At 40.8% G+C, this 8,085-nt stretch overlaps 1 non-coding gene across 1 annotated transcript; it reads left to right on the top strand.

The window, feature by feature from the left end:
- Window positions 1–5,778: 5,778 nt before the first annotated feature.
- LOC130978765 (small nucleolar RNA R71) lies at window positions 5,779–5,886 on the top strand. Its single transcript, XR_009086381.1, has one exon. It is a non-coding gene; the product is annotated as a small nucleolar RNA R71 (small nucleolar RNA).
- The last annotated feature ends 2,199 nt before the right edge of the window (window positions 5,887–8,085 follow it).

Here is an 8,085-nt window from a genome sequence, read left to right as displayed (position 1 = left end):
GTCTGTCACTAACGCCCCGCCTGCTAGGAGTTTGAAGCACGTCACAGTCATTCAATCATTGAATCCTACTCAGAATACCACAGACAAGGTTAGACCTTCCGGATTCTCTTGAATGCCGCCATCAGTTCTCGCCTATACCACGAAGACTCTGATCTCACGGAATGGCTGGCTCGTTTGTCAGGCGAGCACTCGGTTGTCAGGCGATCAACCATGCATCGTGTATCAGGAATCCAAGAGATAAACACTAGAGCCTTGTTGCTTGTAGAACAGAGTGGTTGTCAGTCACTTTGTTCATAAGTGAGAATGATGATGAGTGTCACAGATCATCACATTCATCAAGTTGAAGAACAAGTGATATCTTGGACAAAGAACAAGCGGAATTGAATAGAAGAACAGTAGTAATTGCATTAATACTCGAGGTACAGCAGAGCTCCACACCTTAATCTATGGTGTGTAGAAACTCCACCGTTGAAAATACATAAGAACAAGGTCTAGGCCTAGCCGAATGGCCAGCCTCCCAAATGATCTAAGATAGCATGAAACTCAAAGATAGCTACCAAGATATCTAATACAATAGTAAAAGGTCCTACTTATAGAAAACTAGTAGCCTAGGGTGTACAAAGATGAGTAAATGACATAAAAATCCACTTCCGGGCCCACTTGGTGTGTGCTTGGGCTGAGCAATGAAGCATTTTCGTGTAGAGACTCTTCTTGGAGTTAAACGCCAGCTTTTATGCCAGTTTGGGCGTTTAACTCCCATTTTGGTGCCAGTTCCGGCGTTTAACGCTGGAATTCCTAAGGGTGACTTTGAACGCCGGTTTGGGCCATCAAATCTTGGGCAAAGTATGGACTATCATATATTGCTGGAAAGCCCAGGATGTCTACTTTCCAACGCCGTTGAGAGCGCGCCAATTGGGCTTCTTTAGCTCCAGAAAATCCACTTCGAGTGCAGGGAGGTCAGAATCCAACAGCATCTGCAGTCCTTTTCAGTCTCTGAATCAGATTTTTGCTTAGATCCCTCAATTTCAGCCAGAAAATACCTGAAATCACAGAAAAACACACAAACTCATAGTAAAGTCCAGAAAAGTGAATTTTAACTAAAAACTAATAAAAATATAATAAAAACTAACTCAAAGATACTAAAAACATACTAAAAACAATGCCAAAAAGGGTACAAATTATCCGCTCATCACAACACCAAACTTAAAATGTTGCTTGTCCCCAAGCAACTGAAGATCAAATAGGATAAAAAGAAGAGAATATACAATGAACTCCAAAAACATCTATGAAGATCAGTATTAATTAGATGAGCGGGGCTTTTAGCTTTTTGCCTCTGAACAGTTTTGGCATCTCACTCTATCCTTTGGAACTCAGAATGATTGGCTTCTTTAGGAACTCAGAATCCAGATAGTGTTATTGATTCTCCTAGTTAAGTATGATGATTCTTGAACACAGCTACTTATTGAGTCTTGGCTGTGGCCCAAAGCACTCTGTCTTCCAGTATTACCACCGGATACATACATGCCACAGACACATAATTGGGTGAACCTTTTCAGATTGTGACTCAGCTTTGCTAAAGTCCCCAATTAGAGGTGTCCAGGGTTCTTAAGCACACTCTTATTGCCTTGGATCACAACTTTATTTCTTTCTTTTTCTTTCTTTTTCTCTTTCTTTTTCGTTTTTTTTTTGTATTCACTGCTTTTTCTTGCTTCAAGAATCATTTTTATGATTTTTCAGATCCTCAGTAACATGTCTCCTTTTTCATCATTCTTTCAAGAGCCAACATTCATGAACCACAAATTCAAAAGACATATGCACTGTTCAAGCATACATTCAGAGAACAAAAGTGTTGCCACCACATCAAAATAATTAAACTGTTATAAAATTCAAAATTCATGCAATTCTCATCTTTTTCAATTAAGAACATTGTTTATTCAAGAAAGGTGATGGATTCATAGGACATTCATAACTTTAAGGCATAGACACTAAGACACTAATGATCATAAGACACAAACATGGACAAACATAAAGCACAATTTTCGAAAAACAGAAAATTAAAGAACAAGGAGATTAAAGAACGGGTCCACCTTAGTGATGGCGGCTTATTCTTCCTCTTGAAGGTCTTATGGAGTGCTTGAGCTCCTCAATGTCTCTTCCTTGTCTTTGTTGCTCCTCTCTCATGATTCTTTGATCTTCTCTAATTTCATGGAGGAGAATGGAATGCTCTTGGTGCTCCACCCTTAGTTGTCCCATGTTGGAACTCAATTCTCCTAGGGAGGTGTTTAGTTGCTCCCAATAGTCTTGTGGAGGAAAGTGCATCCCTTGAGGTATCTCAGGGATCTCATGATGAGAGGGGTCTCTTGTTTGCTCCATCCTTTTCTTAGTGATGGGCTTGTCCTCATCAATAAGGACGTCTCCCTCTATGTCAACTCCAACTGAATAACAGAGGTGACAAATGAGATGAGGAAAGGCTAACCTTGCTAAGGTAGAGGACTTATCCGCCACCTTATAGAGTTCTTGGGCTATAACCTCATGAACTTCCACTTCTTCTCCAATCATGATGCTATGAATCATGATGGCCCGGTCTATAGTAACTTCGGACTGGTTGCTAGTGGGAATGATTGAGCGTTGGATAAACTCCAACCATCCTCTAGCCACGGGTTTGAGGTCATGCCTTCTCAATTGAACCGGCTTCCCTCTTGAATCTCTCTTCCATTGTGCGCCCTCTTCACATATGACTGTGAGGACTTGGTCCAACCTTTGATCAAAGTTGACCCTTCTAGTGTAAGGATGTTCATCTCCTTGCATCATGGGCAAGTTGAATGCTAACCTTACATTTTTCGGACTAAAATCCAAGTATTTCCCCCGAACCATAGTAAGCCAATTCTTTGGATCCGGGTTCACACTTTGATCATGGTTCTTGGTGATCCATGCATTGGCATAGAACTCTTGAACCATCAAGATTCCGACTTGTTGAATGGGGTTGGTGAGAACTTCCCAACCTCTTCTTCGGATCTCATGTCGGATCTCCGGATATTCACTCTTTTTGAGTGAAAAAGGGACCTCGGGGATCACCTTCTTCAAGGCCACAACTTCATAGAAGTGGTCTTGATGCACCCTTGAGATGAATCTCTCCATCTCCCATGACTCGGAGGTGGAAGCTTTTGCCTTCCCTTTCCTCTTTCTGGAGGTTTCTCCGGCCTTAGATGCCATAAATGGTTATGGAAAAACAAAAAGCAATGCTTTTACCACACCAAACTTAAAAGGTTTGCTCGTCCTCGAGCAAAAGAAGAAAGAAGAGAGTAGAAGAAGAAAAAATGAGGAAGAAGGGAGTGGCTTAGTGTTCGGCCAAAGAGGGAGAGAAGTGGTGTTTAGGTTGTGTAAAAATGAAGGGGTGAAGAAGGGTATATATAGGAGAGGGGAGGGGTAGGGTTCGGCCATTATGGGTGGGTTTGGGAGGGAAAGTGGTTTGAATTTGAATGGTAGGGTAGGTGGGGTTTTATGAAGGATGGATGTGAGTGGTGAAGAGAAAGATGGGATTTGATAGGTGAATGGTTTTTGGGGAAGAGGAGTTGAGGTGATTGGTGAATGGGTGAAGAAGAAGAGAGAGAGTGGTGGGTTGGTGGGGATCCTGTGGGGTCCACAGATCCTGTGGTGTCAAGGAAAAGTCATCCCTGCACCAAATGGCATTCAAAATCACGTTTTGAACCATTTCTGGCGTTAAACACCGGGCTGGTGCCCATTCCTGGCGTTTAACGCCAGGTTCTTGCCCTTTTCTGGCGTTTAACGCCAGTCTGGTGCCCCTTTCTGGCGTTAAACGCCCAGAATGGTGCCAGACTGGGCGTTAAACGCCCACCTGCTAGTCTTACTGGCGTTTAAACGCCAGTAAGTTCTTCCTCCAGGGTGTGCTGTTTTTCTTCCTGTTTTTCATTCTGTTTTTGCTTTTTCAATTGATTTTGTGTCTTCTTATGATCATCAACCTACAAAATAACAAAAAATAACAAAAGAAAATAGATAAAATATAACATTGGGTTGCCTCCTAACAAGCGCTTCTTTAATGTCAGTAGCTTGACAGGGGGCTCTCATGGAGCCTCACAGATACTCAGAGCAATGTTGGAACCTCCCAACACCAAACTTAGAGTTTGAATGTGGGGGTTCAACACCAAACTTAGAGTTTGGTTGTGGCCTCCCAACACCAAACTTAGAGTTTGACTGTGGGGGCTCTGTTTGACTCTGATTTGAGAGAAGCTCTTCATGCTTCTTCTCCATGGTGACAGAGGGATATCCTTGAGCCTTAAACACAAAGGATTCTTCATTCACTTGAATGATCAGCTCACCTCTATCAACATCAATCACAGCCTTTGCTGTGGCTAGGAAGGGTCTGCCAAGGATGATGGATTCATCCATGCACTTCCCAGTCTCTAGGACTATGAAATCAGTAAGGATGTAATGGTCTTCAATCTTCACCAATACATCCTCTACAAGTCCATAAGCTTGTTTTCTTGAGTTGTCTGCCATCTCTAGTGAGATTCTTGCAGCTTGTACCTCAAAGATCCCTAGCTTCTCCATTACAGAGAGAGGCATGAGGTTTACACTTGACCCTAAGTCACACAGGGCCTTCTTGAAGGTCATGGTGCCTATGGTACAAGGTACTGAAAACTTCCCAGGATCTTGTCTCTTTTGAGGTAATTTCTGCCTAGACAAGTCATCCCGTTCTTTGGTGAGCAAAGGAGGTTCATCCTCCCAAGTCTCATTTCCAAATAACTTGTCATTTAGCTTCATGATTGCTCCAAGGTATTTAGCAACTTGCTCTTCAATGACATACTCATCCTCTTCAGAGGAGGAATACTCATCAGAGCTCATGAAAGGCAGAAGTAAGTCCAATGGAATCTCTATGGTCTCATTTTGAGCCTCAGATTCCCATGGTTCCTCATTTGGGAACTCATTGGAGGTCAGTGCACGCCCATTGAGGTCTTCCTCAGTGGCGTTCACTTCCTCTCCTTCCTCTCAAAATTCGGCCATGTTGATGGCCTTGCACTCTCCTTTTGGATTTTCTTCTGTATTGCTTGGAAGAGTACTAGGAGGGAGTTCAGTAACTTTCTTGCTCAGCTGTCCCACTTGTGCCTCCAAATTTCTAATGGAGGACCTTGTTTCAGTCATGAAACTTTGAGTGGTTTTGATTAGATCAGAGACCATGGTTGCTAAGTCAGAGGGGTTCTGCTTAGAATTCTCTGTCTGTTGCTGAGAAGATGATGGAAAAGGCTTGCCATTGCTAAACCTGTTTCTTCCACCATTATTGTTGAAACCTTGTTGAGGTCTCTCTTGATTCTTCCATGAGAAATTTGGGTGATTTCTCCATGAAGAATTATAGGTGTTTCCATAGGGTTCTCCTAGGTAATTCACCTCTTCCATTGAAGGGTTCTCAGGATCATAAGCTTCTTCCTCAGATGAAGCATCCTTAGTACTGCTTGGTGCATTTTGCATTCCAGACAGACTTTGAGAAATCAAATTGACTTGTTGAGTCAATATCTTGTTCTGAGCCAAAATGGCATTCAGAGCATCAATCTCAAGAACTCCTTTCTTCTGATTTGTCCCATTGTTCACAGGATTCCTTTCAGAAGTGTACATGAATTGGTTATTTGCAACCATTTCAATTAGCTCTTGAGCCTCTGTAGGCGTCTTCTTCAGATGGAGAGATCCTCCAGCAGAGCTATCCAAAGACATCTTGGATAGTTCAGAGAGACCATCATAGAAAATACCTATGATGCTCCATTCAGAAAGCATGTCAGAAGGACATTTTCTGATCAATTGTTTGTATCTTTCCCAAGCTTCATAGAGGGATTCTCCATCCTTCTGTCTGAAGGTTTGGACTTCCACTCTAAGCTTACTCAATTTTTGAGGTGGAAAGAACTTTGCCAAGAAGGCATTGACTAGCTTTTCCCATGAGTCCAGGCTTTCTTTAGGTTGGGAGTCCAACCATGTCCTAGCTCTGTCTCTTACAGCAAAAGGGAATAGCATAAGTCTGTAGACCTCAGGGTTTACCCCATTAGTCTTGACAGTGTCACAGATTTGCAAGAATTCAACTAAGAACTGATGAGGATCTTCCAATGGAAGTCCATGGAACTTGCAATTCTGTTGCATTAGAGAAACTAATTGAGGCTTAAGCTCAAAGTTGTTTGCTCCAATGGCAGGGATAGAGATGCTTCTCCCATAGAAGTCGGGAGTAGGTGCAGTAAAGTCACCCAGCACCTTCCTTGCATTGTTGGCATTGTTGTTGTTTTCGGCTGCCATGGGTTCTTCTTCTTTGAAGAATTCGGTCAGGTCCTTTACAGAGAATTGTGCTTTAGCTTCTCTTAGTTTTCGCTTCAAGGTCCTTTCAGGTTCAGGGTCAGCTTCAACAAGAATGCCTTTGTCTTTGTTCCTGCTCATATGAAAGAAAAAAGAACAAGAGAATGTGGCATCCTCTATGTCACAATATAGAGATTCCTTGAGGTGTCAGAGGAAAAGAAAAGTAGAAGACAGAAGTAGAAAATTCGAACTTATCAAAGAAGATGGAGTTCGAATTTTGCATTAAGGAATAGAGTTAGTTCATAAATAGAAGGATGTGAGAAGAAGGGAAGTAATTTTCGAAAATTAAGTTAAAAAGATTTTAAAAACATTTTGAAAAACTTTAATTTGATTTTCGAAAACAAGAGTGAGAAAGAGATCAAGTAATTTTTTTTGAAAAAGATTTTGAAATTAGAAATCAAAAAGATTTGATTGAAAACTAGTTTTGAAAAAGATGTGATTAAAAAGATATGATTGAAAAGTTATGGTTTTAAAAAGATATGATTTGAAAACAATTTTAAAAAGATTTGATTTTAAAAATTAATGACTTGCCTAACAAGAAAAGATATGATTCAAACATTAAACCTTTCTCAACAGAAAAGGCAACATACTTAAAATGTTCAATCAAATCATTAATTGTTAGTAAGTATCTTTGAAAAAAGGAAAGAAATTGATTTTGAAAACATTTGATTGAAAAGATATGATTTGAAAAAGATTTGATTTTGAAAAACTTTGAAAACTTGAAAAAAATTTGATTTGAAAACAAAATCTTCCCCCTTTTGCCATCCTGGCGTTAAACGCCCAGAATGGTATCCATTCTGGCGTTTAACGCCCAAAATGCTACCTTTTTGGGCGTTAAACGCCCAACCAGGTACCCTGGCTGGCGTTTAAATGCCAGTCTGTCCTTCTTCACTGGGCGTTCTGAACGCCCAGCTTTTTCTGTGTAATTCCTCTGCTGCATGTTCTGAATCTTCAGTTCCCTGTACTATTGACTTGAAAATAGAACCAAGATCAAATAAACAAGGCATGCAAGACACCAAACTTAAAATTAGACACTAGACTCAAACAAGAAACATAAAATCTTTTTTTTTTTGGTTTTTATGGTTTTGTAATTTTTTTGTGCTTTTTTCGAAAATTATATGGAAATAGAAAATAAAGGTTTCAGAATTCTCAATTTGGATTCCAGGAATCATTGCAATGCTAGTCTAAGACTCCGGTCCAGGAATTAGACATGGCTTCACAGCCAGCCAAGCTTTCAAAGAAAGCTTCGGTCCAAAACACTAGATATGGCCAATGGCCAGCCAAGCCTTAGCAGATCATTGCTCCAAAAGCAAGATTGATAGAAATCAACAAGCTATTGTGATGATCAGTTGAAACCTCGGTCCAATAAGATTAGACATGGCTTCTCAGCCAGCCAGATTTCAGCAGATCATCATGAAACTCTAGAATTCATTCTTAAGAACTCCGAAGAAAAATACCTAATCTAAGCAACAAGATGAACCGTCAGTTGTCCATACACAAAACAATCCCCGGCAACGGCGCCAAAAACTTGGTGCGCGAAATTGTGATCACTACACAACTTTGCACAACTAACCAGCAAGTGCACTGGGTCGTCCAAGTAATACCTTACGTGAGTAAGGGTCGATCCCACGGAGATTGTTGGTATGAAGCAAGCTATGGTCACCTTGTAAATCTCAGTTAGGCAGACTCAAATGGGTATAGATGATGAATAAAACATAAAGATAAAGATAGAGATAC

Source organism: Arachis stenosperma, chromosome 4 (assembly GCF_014773155.1).
Source record: "Arachis stenosperma cultivar V10309 chromosome 4, arast.V10309.gnm1.PFL2, whole genome shotgun sequence".
Lineage (NCBI taxonomy): Eukaryota > Viridiplantae > Streptophyta > Magnoliopsida > Fabales > Fabaceae > Arachis > Arachis stenosperma.
This window is presented reverse-complemented; position numbering and strand designations above follow the sequence as displayed.